This window comes from Haemaphysalis longicornis, unplaced genomic scaffold (assembly GCF_048455015.1).
Source record: "Haemaphysalis longicornis isolate Haplotype H1 unplaced genomic scaffold, Haemaphysalis longicornis Haplotype H1 scaffold_11, whole genome shotgun sequence".
Classification (NCBI taxonomy): Eukaryota; Metazoa; Arthropoda; class Arachnida; order Ixodida; family Ixodidae; genus Haemaphysalis; species Haemaphysalis longicornis.
This window is the reverse complement of record NW_027526214.1, coordinates 29,137,726-29,156,355: the sequence shown is the minus strand read 5'-3', so window position 1 is coordinate 29,156,355 and position 18,630 is coordinate 29,137,726.

The window sequence follows — 18,630 nt, the reverse complement described above, 5'->3', positions numbered from 1 at the left end:
AGTTCGGCCGTCACAAAGCGTGATTTCCGGAAGGAGTTGGCCACGGTCTCCTTCTTCATGCCGTTCCAAGCGCCTGTCATCATATGTATGGCCCCCAGTCGGGGCATCCCTACCTCGCACTGCCACATTTTCCCAGCGTTCTGGCTTGTGTGCCTAGAGAGATTTAGCATACCGGGCTCCGTCCACTAACAGTACGGCGGCCGGTAGCGGGGCCCGACTGGGCAAGCGCAAATTCGTTCCGGTAGGGGGGATTAGTTCCGCCAGCCGGTCTTCGCCATGCCCGCGCATTCCTTACATCCTCCTCAACCTTAATCGGGGGGGGGGGGGCAGCGACCGCCGAAGAGCACCTTCCAGCTTGCGCGGCGTTCGATATACCCAATGTAGGGAAAAATACGATTCGATATAAACGTACGAATTCCTATACTTTTACACAGAATTTTCAAGGGGATAATTTATGAGTTCGATATAGACAATAATTCGATATACCCGTGTTCGATATATCCGTGTTCGACTGTATAAATATTGCTCCCACTGGGAAGTTCATTTGTTGACCTTAGAGCAACATACTGGCTCACGCAAAGTGAATGACGTTACCGCACGACGACCTTGAGCTAATAAAGTCTGGTGCACGGCACTTCGTCTGCAATACCTGCAAGTCTGCTCCGTCACTACTTACCCCGGCTAGCCCTAACAGTGGCCACGCAATTCTCCGGAAGCGCCGCCTTCTTGGGTCCCTTCTCCGACCTCTCACCGCCCAGCAGCCACCACCCAGCCTGGTGACATAGGCGCCGAGCTACGTTCCAAGCACGCCCTTCTCGTGGACGGCTTGGAGGGAATTTAGTTCTTCTCCGACATATATTCCTAGTTGGTGGAGGGAAACTAGTGACACCGTCGTGAGCGAGCAACTGAGGCCGAGGCTCACAACGATGTTATCAAATCGCCGCTACAAGAGGTGCAATCGTAGCGCACCTATTTGTCTCGATTGCATGGGCCGCCATGGCCGCCACGGCCTCTACGGCTGGCTCAGTTGCTTCTGGTCCTACCCACATGGTCGTGGAAACAAATCTCCCTACTCCGCCGACACACTACTCTTCCCGGAATACTCTGTTGCCTCTATCAGCCGGCCCTCTGCCGGCTTCCACGTATTCTCTGCCTCTCGAGTACACGCCACCGACGTAACCACGCCGTGCAAGACACACCGTTCCGCGTTCACAGGAGGTTGGCGTCTCGTATGGGACTGTACTTAACGGGGCCGACTGTCCCAGGCTACCTAGAGCTTTATTTGCTATGAAGCTCCGTCAGTCTTCCACAGCACAAGTTTCCGCGCACCTGTGTTCTCTGGGTGTGGTGCCGACCCAATGCAAGCAGCTGAAGACTACGCATGACTCGTACGCTACCTTCCACCTCGTGGTGTATGACTCGAGTTTTGATAAACTCACTTACCCTGCTTTGTGGTCACGATACTGCCTCTTTTACCCTTTTAGCTGTGAGCTGTGTGGAAAAATGATTCATGATGAGGACAACCCGGTTTGGATGTAACTGCAGTTTTGATTTCATCTACCCAAAATGTCCATGGGTTACAAACAAAATCAGCCAATGTTTTGTCTAACGTTGTTTCTTCTTTCTTTCCTCTCATCATTCTTACAGTAGCGTGGTTGTGCACGAATATTGGCTCCAATTAGTTGTTCCTCCCAAATAACAAAGTCTTTCGGCCCGAAAATGACCCTTTGTGTGGTAAAGAAGGGGGGTGGGTACTGGTTGCCCTACACGGTTTCATTAAAGTGAACGGCGTTTAGACCTTGAAACGAACACTGAGTCTGTCTTGTTAGAGGTGCTTTGTTCGTGGGGTTAACGTGCTTGCTGTGCTGTTACTATACACCTCCTGATACTCACACCGCTGACATTATTAAACCTAATTAAAACGACAAGTGTTATAATCTTTACCAGTGATCCAGATGTTTTGATCACTGCTTACTTCAACCCACTCAGAACATTTTTGGAACCTTATATGGTTAATCTGGAACCCCATCCGATATCACGGAAGAGTTACACTTTCCTATGTTATCTTTCTTTCAGTTTATTGCTATAGTGAAATTCCATTAGGAATTTTTGTAGAAACGTTTTTGACTTGAGTTTTGCCAGCTTGGAACAAGGTGAGGTTTCGCGCAGTTGTGTAGGCCTTGTAAAGCCTAAGAGGTTTATCCCCGTTTTCCTCTTTCAATCTTTAACGAATCCCTCGCAAACCACAGTACATTAATCAGCACACCAGGTGGCTGTGGTTACAACTGTGGTTACAGCTGACGCCGTTCGAGCTGTGGTTACAGCTCGAACGGCGTCAGCTGCGTCGTCTCCTGGATAGCCGTGTTCTACGCAAACGTGACATACGGGAGCACTTCGTCCCAAGTCTTATGTTCAACGTCAACGTACATTGACAGCATATCTGCGATTGTCTTGTTCAGACGTTCTGTTAGTCCGTTCGTTTGGGGGTGGTACGCCGTCGTTCTTCGGTGATCCGTGTTGCTGTAGCGTATTACTCCTTGCATCAGCTCCGCAGTAAATGCCGTTCCGCGGTCTGTGATTAGGACTTCCGGGGCTCCATATCGCAGCACAACTTGGCTTATGAAGAACTTTGCCACTTCTTGTGCAGTCCCCCTCGGAAGAGCGGCGGTCTCTGCGTAGCGCGTCATATAGTCTGTCGCTACGACAATCCACTTGTTCTGTGATCGTGACGTATGGAACGGGCCTAAAAGGTCCATTCCAATCTGTTGAAATGGTCTCGATGGGACGGCGATCGGTTGTAGAAGTCCGGCTGGTCTTGTCGGTGGCGTTTTTCGTCGCTGGCAGTCACGGCAGCTCCGGATGTAGTGGGTGACGTCAGAGGTAAGGCCGGGCCAGTTGTACCTCGCCTTGATTTTTCCAATAGTGCGGGCTGTGCCGAGATGTCCGGAAGACGGGTCGTCGTGCACGCTTCCAAAATTTCGTCACGAAGGTCCGCGGGGATGACGAGAAGGTAATTCGCTCTTGTTCCGGGGCTGAAATTCTTCTTCACGAGGACGGAGTTTCTCAGGCTGAATGCTGGTAAGCTGCGTTTGAAGGTCCTAGGAACGGCAACGTTGCATCCCTCGAGGTACTCGATTATGACACGTAAGTCGGGGTCGGCACGCTGCTGGGCGGCTAGGTCGCTCTCCGTCACGATCCCGAAGAACGCGCTGTCTTCATCAGAGTCTTGTGGTGGTGGGTCGACGGGGGCGCGGGACAGGCAGTCGGCGTCGGAGTGTTTCCTGCCGGATTTATAAACGACTGTAACGTCGAACTCCTGCAGGCGCAAGCTCCACCGCCCAAGACGGCCAGAGGGGTCCTTCAAATTGGCGAGCCAACACAGCGCATGGTGGTCTGTTACAACCTTGAATGGCCTTCCATACACGTATGGGCGAAATTTTGAAATCGCCCATATAATAGCCAGGCACTCTTTCTCAGAGGCAGAATAGTTTTTCTCCTCCTTCGACAGACCACGGCTGGCATAGGCGATTACCCTTTCGCAGCCGCTTTGCTTTTGGACAAGGACGGCACCCAAGCCTATATCACTGGCGTCCGTGTGCATTTCCGTTTCGGCATTTTCGTCGAAATGAGCGAGCACGGGCGGGCTTTGCCGGCGTTTTTGCAGCTCGCAGAATGCTTTTTCTTGGTCGTTTTCCCAGCTGAAAGGGGTGCTGTCTTTCGTCAAGCGCGTGAGTGGCTCTGCAATGCGTGCGAAGTTTGCGACGAAGCGCCGGTAGTATGCGCACAGCCCGAGAAATCTTCGCACGCCCTTGTTGTCTTTCGGCCTAGGGAAATTCGCGATAGCTGAAGTTTTTGCCGGGTCAGGTAGGACTCCCGCGGCGTTGACGACGTGGCCCAAGAACTTGAGTTCCTCGTATGCGAAACGGCACTTTTCAGGCTTCAGCGTCAACCCCGACGTACGAATGGCCTCGAGTACAGACTCCAACCTTGCAAGGTGTTCGTCGAAAGTCCGGGCGAATACCACTACGTCGTCGAGGTATACGAGGCAGGTGTGCCACTTGAGGCCAGCTAGCACAGTGTCCATGACTCTTTGAAACGTCGCTGGGGCTGTGCACAGCCCAAACGGCATCACCTTGAACTCGTATAGGCCGTCTGGGGTTATAAATGCAGTCTTCTCTCGGTCTCTCTCGTCCACTTCAATTTGCCAGTAGGCGGTCTTCAGGTCCATCGATGAGAAGTACTTCGCGTGGCAGACGTGGTCGAGGGCGTCGTCGATTCGGGGGAGGGGGTACACGTCCTTTTTCTGGATTTTGTTCAGTCGCCGGTAGTCAACACAAAGCCTTAATGTGCCGTCTTTTTTTTTTTACGAGTACGACGGGCGCAGCCCAGGGGCTTTTCGATGGCTGTATAATGTCATCGCTCAGCATGTCGTCGACTTGAGTCCGGATGGCTCCCCGTTCGTGTGAAGAGACGCGGTACGGTGACTGTCGGGTAGGTCGGGCTCCATCTTCGGTTAATATTCGGTGCTTCGTTAGAGGGGTCTGACGTAGTTTTGCGCTCGACGAAAAACATTCGCTATAGCGACGCAGCAAAGCCAATAATTTTTTTCGTTGTTCTTGCGGTAGCGCCGGATTCACGTCGAATGGCTGCGGGAGCTTGAATGTTTCTACGGGTGTGCGTTCAAAGTCGGCGACTACGATCACATCACTTGCTTCTTGCGTTTCTTCGAGGAACGCAATTGCAGCTCCCTTGTTTAAATGCTGGTACTCCTCGGTGAAATTAGTAACCAAAATGTTGGATTGGTGTTCCTTGAAGTGCGCAATGCCTCTTGCGACGGAGACACCGCGGTCGAGAAGCAACCTTCGATCACTCTCTACGATAGCGTCGATGTCAGAAGCAGCATCCTCACAGTAGACGGCGATCATCAAGCTTGCGCGGGGTGGCAGGGTGATGTGATCGTCGGCGATCCTGACAGCAGCACGGTGATCGGGGTTCGGCTGCGGCGTCGTGGAGTGATTGGAGGAAAATGTTATCGACTTGGTCTGCAGATCAATTATTGCGCCGTTGTCCGTCAAAAAGTCCATTCCGAGAATCACGTCGCGGGAGCAGTTAGGCAGAACGACGAACGCCGCAGGGTACGTTGTGCCGTCTATGGTGACCCGCGATGTGCACGTTCCACTTGGCGTCACGAGGTGGCCTCCTGCTGTGCGTATGTGCGGACCGTCCCATCTGGTCATAACTTTCTTCAGTTTAGACGCAAATGGTCCGCTCATTACCGAATAGTCAGCTCCCGTGTCTACGAGGGCGACTACGTCAAAGCCGTCGATGGACACCTTGACGTCAGATGCAGTCGTCCTCGAGTTCCGGGTTCGTCGGGGCGTCGTATCTCTGCTTGTACGCGTTGATGGTCGGGCACTGTGCATCGTCGTTGTCGTCTTCTTCTGAACGGACGTCTCGGTCAGGTCGGGTACGCGTCTCGCCATGTAGCTGTCGTCGTGTTCGGGAGTCTCGTCCGGGTTAGGTCCGGTCGTCGGGATGTTGGCATGTCGGGAATCACTGTCTTCCGTGAGTCGTTGCGTCGTTGGAGGGTTTCTAGTTTTTCGCCGTAGAGAAACTTCACCTCCAGAAGTTGCCGCCTTTAGTTTCCCCCGCGTGGGCTGGGGGACCTTCCTCGGGCGAAGTCAGCGTTGCTACGGCGGTTCGGCGATTGGTAGGGGTAGGGCGACGGCGAACGGTTGAAACGCGCTGGGCCACAGCTGGTTTCAGATAGATACTCATCAATCTCACGTGGTCGTTGGCGAGGGTGAGGGCGAGGTGCGTCGACGGAGAAACCACGCAGTCCGAGTCTTTTGTATGGGCAGCGACGGTAAATGTGGTCGGCCTCTCCGCAGTGGTAGCACAGAGGACGGTTATCGGGAGTTCGCCATACGTCCGTCTTCCTCGGCGTCTGGTTTCGGGCTACCGGGGCTCGGGCGGGTGACAGTGGGCGGCGGTACGGCGGGGCTTCTTGACGGCGTGTTGGAGCAGGGCGGGGTCGACGAACAGCCGCGGAGTATGTCATAGCTTGTGGCTCTCGGGGTACCTCGGATGGCGTAGAAGTTCCCAACGCTTGTTGCACTTCTTCTCTAATCACGTCGGTGAGGGAAGCGACTTGGGGCTGCGGCGGCGTTGGGAGAAGTTTCCGCAGCTCCTCTCTCACTATTGCGCGGATAGTCTCGCGTAGGCTGTCGGCCGGGATCCGCGTGCTGCCAAAGTCGTTCGCATTGGCCGCGCCAACAAAGTTGCGGTCATACTGCTTAGCACGCATTTCGAGGGCTTTCTCAATGGTTCTGGCTTCGGTCACGAATTCGGCGACGGTTTTGGGCGGATTTTGACAAGTCCAGCAAACAGTTCCTCCACTCCGCGCATTAAGGAGCGCAACTTCTTTTCTTCCGTCATTTCGGGGTCCGCGCGGCGAAATAGCTGCTTCATCTCCTCAACGAAGATCACGACACCTTCGTTGGGGTGTTGCGTGCGCGTTTCCAACAAAAGGGCGGCTCTTTCTTTCCGCACGACGGTAGTGAAGGTCTTAGTAAACTCGCTTTTGAACTGAGCCCAGTTTGTCAAGGAGCTCTCGTGGTTCTCGAACCAAGTGCGAGCCGAATCTTCCAAGTAAAAGAAAACGTGCCGGAACGTTTCTGCGTCGTCCCACCTGTTGAATTTCCGGACGCGCTCCAGTTTCTCCAACCACTCTTCTGGGTCTTCTGCGGGGGCTCCTCGGAACGATGGCGGTTCCCGGAGCAGCTGCAGGACGATTGGCGACGTTGTTTCTTGCACCATGGTGTTGGTTGCAGCGTTCCTTTTCTTGGGCCCTTCTGGCATCAAACCGAACTCGGGCGGTAAATCTTGCAGGCGGGGGCTGGCTCTTGTTGAACTGGCTTGGCGGCTTTTCGAGGTTGTAGTGGGCATGAAGGGTGCGTACCCCGCACCTCCACCAGATGTCACGAAGACAAGGACGATGCAGTTGTGTTGAATGAGAAACATGTTTATTGGAGCGAACTTGTGCTCCCCTAACAACTCAAAAGAATACAGAGGCGGCGAAGCAGCGGTCAACAAAGTGACTTGCACAGGCGAGTGTCGTCGAATCGAATGCCCCGGCGTCCGCACTGCAGGCTTTTTATCTTTCGGCGCGCATGGTTCTCGAAATGTCGATTCGCATCGAGAACATAGTAGATCCAAGAAGATTATTCTGGGCTGTTCACGTTAGATCGGAATGCTCTCCCTATCACAACAGATAACACATGCGGCACAGAAAGAAAGAATGGAACACGCGCTTCCCTTGGCGCAGAGATAACGCAGACCGGCGCAGCCGGGCGGTAAAAGCAAAACACAAATAAACAAACACAATGTATGGTTCGCGGCAATATATACAAGTGCTGTGAGTAGCTTCTGGATCCATAGCCCCAAAGCAAGTTTGGATCCATACAAAAAAAATTCTGATTTGTTTAGCATACAAGTCAAGAACATGGAACATAACAGTGGTACAATTGATGTAACAATAAAACCTCATTCATACAATACAACATAAAGCCAAACCTTGAGCAAGAATAACGGAACATCCACTTGGGAACTGTACAAGGTATTAGGGAAAAGTACGTGTTATGTGCTGCAGAGCAAACTTTCAACTAGGTGAACTATACGTGTCAGGCATCTTGTAAGCTTTTAATGAACTTTTGTTTTGTGTCAGACATTTTGCTGTTGGTGGTAGGCTATACCATAATTTTGTGCCAATGAAAGGAAGACTTCGACACCCATATACATTTGATATCTTCGGTAGATTAACGTTATTATTGTTAGCATGCCTAGTATTTTTTTTATTTTTTCTAGGAAAGCTAAGATAGATGAGTGGTACAAAGTGTTAGTTTTTATGACCCTCTTGATCAGTATTGCTGTTTTGTAAAAGTGCATGATGTTCAGCTCTTTCAAAATTGGCGAAGATTTTGCAGTTCTTGCAGTTGATAATATTATGCGCACGGCCATCTTTTGTGAAATATTCATAGGTTTACAGTACGTTGTGTGTGTAGCCCCATGACACTACAAAGAAGGTTAAATGTGAGTGAAAAATACTGAAGTAAATTTACCGCAGTGTTGTATCGGTGAAATGTTTCCGTGCTTGAAGAAGGGTAAAGCATCCAAAAGACAGCTTTTGGCAAACGGTTTTTATGTGCTGTGCGGAGTGCATTGATGTGTCCAGTGTTACGCCGAAGTATTTATATGCATTTTGTTAGCAAAGTGCTTTTCCATTCACTTTAAGGTTAAACAGGTGGGATAACTGTTTTTGACGTAAGGTAAAAATAAGAGATTTTGTCTTTTTTTTTTATTTAGTACAAATTTGTTTGTGTTGAACCACGTTAATGTCCTCGCAAAATCTTCATTTGCCAGAGTTTAAGCTACATCCACACTGTTACTGCTGATTAAGAGTGGTGTGTCATCAGCATACACGATTGGTTTCGTGTAAGTAAGGGAAGTACTATAGTCAAACACAAAGAAAATAAAATAGGGCCGAAACGGAGCCTTGTGGTACTTCCGACTTGACGTGTTTAGGTGTCGACTTTTCACCTAAAACGTCCACCAACTGCTTACCGCTGGTAAATTATTTCTAAAGAATGAACTTGCTGGACCCCGGAACCTATAGCGCTTATCTTTAGTAAAAGTTTGCGGCCAACACAGTGGAATTTCTTTTTAATGTCAGGAAATATGCTTATGGTAATCAGACCTTTATGTAGTGCTTGGTGAACTATTTCGGTAACAGAATGAAGTGCGGTGCTCGTAGAAACTTTCTTGCGAAAGCGATGTTGCGGTGATGCCAATATTTGGTGTTTTTCAATAAATTCCGTCATTCTGCAAGCTATCAATTTTTCAAATTGAATGGTAACGGCTGGTAAAACTGTAATCGACCCACGCAAATTTCCAATTTTTCTCTTTCTTTTCGGTGATCGGCATGACGTGTAGGACCTTGTATTCATGAAACAAGTCGTCATTACATACATTGGAGCTTCATTATCGAATCAATTTTGCTTAGCGGTCGACCGTTTTTTTCTTGCTGCTTGCACTAGATTGTCTCGTGCTGTTTGGGTCACAAACTGTACGATAACATTCGTACTACCACGCTCCTTTGTTCGCACGCAATGTACAGTGCCAATGTCAGACAGTTGCACTTTGACTCCCACTTTGTCTCAAATCTTCTGGACCACTTCAGTCAGGGATTCGTCTCTTAGTTGTGGGATGCCCTTGATTTCAATGTTATTTTTGTTGGATATGTTTTAAGCTCCGTGATTTCTTTTGGCGCGTTGGCGAACTACTGCGTTAGCCCTTCTTTTTTCGCTTTAAGGGCTTCGGGTGTGGTGTTCAAGTTCCCCAGCTCTTCTTTCGTTCACGAAGTTCTTCGAAAGTGGTATTCATGAATTGCATGCTTTTAACGACTTTGTGTAATTCCTTTTTCAGGGCATCGTTCGCATCGTTTATCTCTTTTTCATCATTTCATAAACGTGTGTCATCAGCTTCTACAACTGTTTTATGGAAGTTGGCGCTTTATCCGCCATCGCGAAAAAAACAGCTAGCGATCCAAGGCTGGCGTAAGTTTAAAAAAAAGCCAACAAACCCGCAAGACGTAGACAAGCAGATTAGCGCTGATGCAGCGACCCGTTCTTGCATTTGTTCGCTCACTGTTATGCCCGGTCCCCAGTTTCTGCAGGTCTTTTATAGGTGCCGCTGAAGGCTTCCCGCTGCGTGGCCCATGTGCAATGTTGAGCTCTGATGTGGCAATTTCTAGTCCCTCTTGTTGGGGTAACCTGCCGATTCAGTTGAGCTGCGCTTGTCGAAACGTTGCTTCCATGGACTGCAAGGCGTATACGAGAAGATTAGCGCTGATGCGGCGACCCGTTCCTGCCTGGATCGCTTGCTGTTATCGGGTTCTTCATGATGGCCTAAACAAAATTTCTACCCAAAAACACAAAAAAGTAATTATCCGTTGTGGTTTTAGGTTGAACCTAAAAATGCCTTTGGAAGAACGAACGAGCTGACGAGCAAGTAACGAATACTGGCCAACCGAGGTGACTGAGTCACTTTCGTCAACTTAGGTCTCTTTGTAAATGTCTGCTTAAGCGTGATCGGTAAAAATACATTTCCGTGCTAGAGCGGATGCGCCAGGCAATGCTAAAGCTTTATGGGGTCAAGTCCTTGCATAAACTCCCAAAAAAATACCCAGGAAATATTAACATCTTTCAAAAAAGCGGTGACCGCATTCCAGAAGTTCCTAATGCCTTTGCGCAACAATTCTGTTCAGTATTTGGTAAAAAACGTACAGCCTTCCCCCTTCAAGTGTTCCCGGTTTATGATGAAAGCTCAGAATGCTCTGTTTTGGAAAATATTGTGTCAAAAGCTCTAAAGCAAATTAGGCCGTCGTTTGTGTGCGGCCCTGAAGACGTTCTTTCTGCAGTACTGAAGGTGCTTTGGGGTCTTTTTGTTCCGGTCTTGGCTGGTATATTCCGGTTTTGATGCAGGGGTTGTTCCTATACTTATGTAAGAATAAAACGTAAACCACACGAACCAGTGCCTGATTTCTTTTGTCTGCGCAGCTTCAAAACTCTACATGTACTACTATCGTTCAGTGTAAAAGTGTATAATATTACCTCAGAAAACGGATTTTTAAATTGGCGATGGGCCACCACCAATCTTCTTTATTTTATCCTGCATGCTACGGAAGCTGTGCAGGGAAGAGGCCAACCAGACGTGCTTTACTTCGATTTGAGCAGAGCTTTCGTTGTATGCCACTATACATAATTTTGAAGTTTTGTATACTCTATTTACAACCATCCCTCATATTTCCCTTGTAATTATAGATCAGAGAGAATATGCTTCCTGCATGCAAACGGGTAGTCTTTCCTCTCCTACGAGGCCACAAGCGGTGGGCCTCAGGACTTTTTTGATCACAAGGTATTTTCAGTTTTTATAAATGATGTTTCCTCAGTTATTCATGATTCCCACTTTTTCTGTGCGGACAATGTCAAAAAATGTAGGACTGTTTCGAAGAGCCGCAAGCAATTCCGCTCTCCATCAAGCGATTATATCTTTTTCGTATTGGTGCTCCCGCAACAAACTTCTGATAAATAAATCAACAACTAAGTTATTCACATACACTAGAAAAAGCGACAAAAAAATTGTCTCCCTTTACTTTGATGGTGAAGCACTACCACGTGTCGTGGGCTTCTAGGATCTTGGTGTTAATTTCTACAGTAAGTTGAGCTTCTCCAAACACATCCGGGAGACCTTTCCTTGGACGCTCCGATTCCTTGGCGTTGTATGTCGCTTATCAAAGGAGCTCAACAAGTGGCTCTTTTTGCAAGCTGTACACGAGCATTTCTCGTCCGCTGCTCGAGAATACGTTTGTGGTGTGAAATAGCACATGCAAAACATTCTTTATGCCTATTGAAAGTGTCCTGAAGAAGTTTATACCAATCTTTAATCATCGCGTTAATGGCCATAAACGTTTTAGGTCATTCTCTGTACCGATGCTAGAGCGCTTACACTACAGGCGTATTAAGGCTGATCATCTTTCCTGTTCAAAATCGTTCTTGGCACAATCTTGTGTTTAACTGCTTCAACACATTCCACTCCATATGCTACAAAAGTCCACCAGCAGACATGAGCTCGCTGTTTAATGGATTTAACAAGCAGTGTAAAGGTCGGGAGAAAGTGATAGGGTGCAAGGCAGTGGAAGTCGTAAGCCAATGTATATACTTGCGCCAAGTGTTAACCCCGGATTCCAACCATGAGGCACAGGTAATTAGAAGGATCAAAATGGGCTGGAGTGGATACGGCAGACATTCACAGATAATGAGTAGGAGCCTACTATTGTCCCTGAAAAAGAAAGTGTATCAGAGCTGCATCTTGCCGGTACTCACCTACGGGGCAGAAACTTGAATGCTCACTAAGAGGGTTCAACCTAAATTGAGAACGACTCAGTTGACAATGGAGCGAAATATGATAAATGTAGCATTAAGGGACAGGAAGAGAGCGGAGTGGGTCAGGGAGCAAACTGGTGTTACGGACATATTAGAAGAAATTAGGAAGAAAAAATGAACGTGGGCAGGGCATGTACTGCGAAGGCAAGAAAACCGTTGGTCGTTAAGGGCAACAGAGTGGATCTCTAGAGAAGGCGAGCGCGGCAGTGGGCGGCCAAACTTTAGATGGGCAGATGAGATCATGAAGTTTGCGGGGATAATTTGGTCACAGTTGTCACTAGACCGGGGTAATTGAAGACTAACGGGAGAGGCGGTTGCCCTGAAGTGGGCGCGTAGATAGGTTGGTGGTGATGATGATGAAGATGATGTAAAGTTCAGCTGGCTGTCAAAGGGCACACCGATATCAGTCGTACTTCAAAGGAGCGGCAACATAATATCGAAACCTGTGTATCTAAAAGGTGGGGAAGCCATTTTGCGAGGGTAAGGCAGCACTTCGCTTTTCGCTGAGTTCACCGTCATTTTGATCTTTTTGAACCTGTTACCAAATACATCTACGTCTACTTGCCGATTCTTGCAGTCGCTGATACACAACACTTGTTTGAACGTATTGATGTTATCCGAGTAAAGTATCGCGCATGACTGTTTTATAGAGGCCAAAACGTCATTTACAAACAAATCGAACAATAATTGGCCTAGAACAAGTTTCTGCTGGACCACACTTGATGCACATTTGCGATTACACTGCAGCCCATTATATAAACGCATGAGGTGCGCCCACGCAAATAAACAACAAACAGGTCCAGAAATGGGTATGATATGTTGAGGAGGGAGAATTTATAAATTAACAAGCTCGTACTGACGACTTCAAAAGTATTGCTGAGCTCAAAGTACACAGTAGCGAGCAGCCGTCTACATTGAAAAGCTTCGGATGCTCGTTGCATAAACTAAGAGAGGTTAGTGGTTGGGGATATCACCAGATTTAAAAACATGCTGTTCCGAAAGTAGTCTGTCTTTACAGTAGAATAAAAATATCCTACAAAAGTGTATGAAAAAGCTCAAATGCCGCACATAGAATTGAAATAGGCCTGTGGTTACTAGAATTAGATTTATCGGCCCATTTAAAGATAGAGACAATGCATACGATCTTCCATACTTCCTGAAAAGTAGCAGATCGAATGAAAATAATAAATATCGCGGTTAGCTTTAGAGTCAGAACCGCATAACCAAGGCACGCGCAAAATCAAGGGGAGCCACAGTCAGCTCGTCATGACATGCCCGCTGTATTTTGTTGCGAAGAGACGCAGGAGCAACTAAAGGTAGACTGCCGTTTGGACCGAAGTTTTGTGTTTAAAAGGTGTTGTTCTGTAAGCAAAAGAAATGTAACCCGCGTACGAAGAGCTTCCGCTACTGAGCAGTGCGGCCTTCTAAAAAGTCCACAAGTGGTTGCAGCTGAGGGTATTACCTCTGTTTAGACAACGCTGGGGCGTCGATGACTCGAATAAAAGCCGTTTCGTCTTCATAATCAGGGCCGTTTAGCTCGCCGGTATTTAAAGACAGGCTATCTGCATTGGAATAATGTTTTCCTTACTTGTAGACTACCGGCAGATCAAACTCTTCAAGTCGCAGGCTTGATCCGGCTAGGTATATGTGGTATTTTTAAATTGCCCAACCAACAAAGTGAGTGGTGTTCGCTTACTACCTTGAACCGACGGCGGTAAAGGCGTGGGAAGAATTTTTAAGAGCGCCCATATAACTGTAAGACATTCTTTTTTAGTGAAAGAATGGTTGGTCTCCACACGGTACAATATCCTGGTTTTATATGCAACAACTTTTTCAGCACCGTATTCCAATTGGGGGACAACGTTGCCTTGGCCTCCGTTGCTGGCATCAGTATGATTTGTGGTCGCACTGTCTAATAATAATGGGCGAGTACAGCTGGCTTTTTCAAACCCTTCGCGCTGACCCTTGAAAAAATCTTGCTATTCATTGGTTCATACGAAGGCGACGTCGCAACGGGTAAGGGAGATTAGTTGAGCCGCGATGTGTGAGAACTTAGCGATGAAGCGCCCGTAAAAAGAAAACAGGCCTAGAAATCGCCGCAGAGCTCTTTGCCTGTGGGTGCCAGTAAAATGGAGGTACCGGCTACATTTCCTTGCAGAATCGAGTTTGGTGCCGGCGTGGCTGGCAACGTCGTCGAGAAATCGGAGCCTTTGATAAAAAATGGCACTTTTTTGCTTTCACGGTTAGACCGAAGTATTGTACGTAACGAAAAACTACAGATAGTCGTTTCAATTGTTATAAAATTGCTGTCGAGATACCGATAACATCGTCCAGGTACACGGTGCCTGTCTGCCACTTGAGGCCGGATAATAGAGTGTCCATCATAACCTAAAATGTTGCCGGCATCCTATACAAACCAAAGGGTAGGACCTTAAACTCACAGAGGCTGTCTTGTGGTATGAACGTGGATTTCCGTGGTCGCGCTCATGTACCTCGATCTGTCAATACTCGCTGTTTAAATCCTTAGAGGAAAAGTAATGAACATTGCGAAACCGGTCTAGAGAGTCGCCGATTCGGCGTAATGAATAGACGTCTTTTTTGTCACTTGGTTTAGCTTCTTATAATTTACGCAAGATCTTAATGTGCTATGTTTACAGACAACGTTGGGCGACGCCCACAGTCTTCGAAATGGCTGAATGTCATCCTATGGCTACATTTTCTCCAATTTGCTACGAATTGATTCACGTTTCTTAGCAGATACACGATGAGGGTTTTGGGGAAGTGGTCTTAGAGCGTGATTAGAGATGATGCGATGCTTTGTGAGTGACGTCTGTCGGACGGAAGATGTTGCAGAGAAGCAATCTTTAACCTTTATGAGCACTTCGAGAAGGGCTTCGCACTCCGTTAACGACAAGCTGGAATTGAGAATAACGTGCTTATCCCTCGATTAAAAATTGCCGCTTCATAACTTTTAAAACTATGTTCATTATTCCTACCCTCGAGTTTGCCATCAGAATTCGCAGAAACTCTCCTAATACAGCAGCTTTATTCGCCTAATGCGGCTCAACAATGCCATTTGTCCTGGGGAAGGAGGCCTCGTTCCCACCACCACTTAAGAATGTTTAACTCTTTGTGATCTATTCATGTTTAACCTTTTGTGACCCTCCCTATTTCCTGCTCAGTTGCTAGCTTCTCTGAAATGCTCTTTTGTGCCTCCTATCTATTCTCTTCATCCGCGGGGGGCACACCCATCTTCGCTTCTGCCCGATCCAGTCTCCCCAGCCACTGAATACCTTACTGTATACTCTTCCCTTTCTTTTCAAACCGCGGTTGTCCAGTTTCATCCATTGTCTGAACTTGCAGGCCGCGCGGCATACGTTGACCCGTCATGGTGCAACCTTGAACGCTGCATTGTTAACACGACCCCTTTTTCTCTCTCTCACTCTTCCTCCCCCCATTTTTTTTTTGTTGTTGTAACATAGGCGTAGCCTGACTGTATGCACACTCTCCATTTCCGCAACATTTTCCACTCCTTCTCACAGTTTTATGCAAACCTATATAAGAACTGTGTTCGAAATGTTTGCGACAGCAAAATCATGTAACTTTACTCTGATGAAGGCAAGTGCCGTTGCCGCTACGTAAGTAAACATTGTTTGTTATTGTTCTTGCTGTGTATCCGACTCTTTACTTTTATACTATACTATATATATATATATATATATATATATATATATATATATATATATATATATATAAACGTGTGCGCCGTGAGGCAAAACGAGAGAGTTAGCACAACTTCTTGACATCCATAAACTCTTACCCCGACACACACAAAGACTGAACACGAATACGAAAACTAAAAGGACTACAGACACACAGCCTGTCCCTGGTTACTACAACAGAGGACACACTGGAAGACCAGGCTAACATACTTGCAAAAACCTCGAACACGTGTCCTGTTACAAGACAAAGGTCCTGTTACAAGGCCCTTACAAGACAAAGACTAATAAAAAACTTCTTACACCTCGGAATTCACTCTGTATGAGTTGAGGGCTGCCCTGAGCACGTGCAAACCTTCTGCGCCAGGCGCAGATAAGATTATATAAACCATGATACAACACCTACACCCAGACACTCTTGAAACACTCCTACATCTATACAATAACATATGGCTTTCGGGGCACATTCCTCGCTCTTGGAGGGAGGCCATAGTAGTGGCTTTTCTGAAGGAAGGAAAGTACCCTTCCTCTCCCGCTAGCTATCGGCCCATCGCCCTTACAAGCTGTCTGTGCAAGCTCCCCGAGAAGATAATAAACCCGAAGCTTGTGTACTTTGTTGAGTACAACGGCCTTCTCGAGAGCGGCCCGGCAGGCTTTAGGGCAGGGCGGTCCACTAATGATCAACTCGTCGCACTTGAGTCTTTTATAAAGGATGCTTTCCTTCACAAACAATATTGTATGACGGTGTTCTTTGATCTAGAAAAAGCGTACGATACCTAGTGGCGGTATGGTATCCTGAGTGACCTGAAGTCCTTACGCATGTCGGGTAACATGATGAACACACTTGCCAGTTACATGTCCGAAAGAATGCTTCGCGTGCGAGTTGGAACTGCACTCTCTAGGGTTCATGTTCATCAAGATGGAGTCCCACAAGGCGGAGTTTTAAGTTGCACCCTTTTTATTGTGAAAATAAATTACCTTAGGAAGGCATTGCCGTCGTCGATTTCCTGCTCAATTTATGTAGATGACGTACAGTTATCGTTTAGGTCTTGTAACATGTCTGTCGGCGAGCGCAAAGTCCAGCTTGGTGGTGTTAAAAAGCTGGCTGGTTGGGGAGATAGCAACCGTTTTAAAGTTAATCCAGGGAAGTGCACCTGTGTTTTGTCTTCCAAGAGGCGTGGCAACCGGCCGGATACAGACATTCAACTCCACGGTGTCTCGATTGCTGTCAAAAAGGAACACAAGTTTTTCGGTATAATCTTTGACGAAAAGCTTACATTCATCCCACACATAAAACAACTAAAACAAAAATGCTTAAAAACAATAAATATCCTGAAGGTTATCTCGCACATCTCTTTTGGTGCTGACAAACAACTTCTTTTACGTGTTTTTACCAGCTTGATAGGTTCACGATTAGACTATCGTAGCGTTGTTTATGGGTCAGCCACTAAAACATCCCCCAGTATGCAGGACCCTGTGCTTCACTTAGGGCTCCCCTTGTCGTGTGGTCCCTTTCGAACTAGTCCAGTCGAAAGTCTGTATGTAGAGTGCAACAAATGAAGCCTAGAACGGCAGCGAGCTTACACAGACCTGCTTTATGCTTTTAAAATCTCATCAATGCCTCACCATCCTTTTACATCAGTTTTTTATGATACATCCATATCTCAACTTCTTACTAATCATCCATCAATCTCTGCTCCTTCGCTTTCAGATTAAGAGAAGAAGCGTCACAACTTGATGTCATGTATTCAGACACTATCAAAACCTGCTCTACTGAACCTCTAGTACCGTGGCAGCTTCGCCCGATAACATGTGATGTATCTTACACAAGTGTCGAGAAAAACAGAGTGCCTAGAAGCGCGATCGTGCAACATTACTTGTCCCTGCAGCCCAAATATAGGTGTGAACTTTATATAGGTGTGAAAAAATAGGTGAATTTTACGCGAACGCTTCAAAAACTGTCACAACTGTTTCCTGTGCGGAGCATGGTGGCACCTTTATTGTCTGTAGAACTATGAATAGAAATACAAGTATCTTTACGGCAGAGGCCTATGGCATACTTCTTGTAGTTAAACATACTCTTCTAAATCGAATTCCGAACTCCGTAATTTATACTGATTCTTTATGTGTTGTGCGTACGTTATCCTCACAGAAGTCTAAAAACCGTGTGGTCAATGCTCTTATTAGTACTATTATGCCTGTGCATGCGTTAAACCTAGAAATGACCGTGTGCTGGGTGCCAGGGAACTCTGGATTTCAGGGTAATGTGACCGCAGACCGAATGGCGGCCGCTGATGCCCGTGCAACTACAGATGACATAACAAAAATACCCTACACCGACCTCAAATGACACATCAGACAACACCTTCGCAAACCATGGCAAGTACACTGGAATCAACCGACTGACAACCAACTAAACATTATAAAGCCACTCTTGGGAGCATACACAGCTGACACACGCAACAGACACAACAAAGATACGCTGGCTCGATCACGGATACGCCACACACAGGCAAAAAATTCCTACCTGCTCACGGGATCTCCAAGACCCCTGTGTAGCAAGTGTGGAGACGGCCTGTCCGTGATCCATGTGCGACTTCAATGCAAAGCACTCCACACAGCACGACACTAACACTTCCCACAACTATACAGACAGCACATCCCATTTCAGCCATCATATTTTTTAGGAGATGAGCCCATGTTTTCCATCACGCGTGTTTTTAAGTATCTTACTGATGCTAATTTTTTTACATCTTATCTCTTCTCATGCATCATAACAACCTGGCCGTTACACCAGTGATCTTCATTAGCTTGTGGTTTAATTCGTTTATTTTTACTTATTTGATTAACCTATATAGTCATGGTACTGCAATGAACTGACCATCCTTTGGCGCTCTTTGCCTCACTCA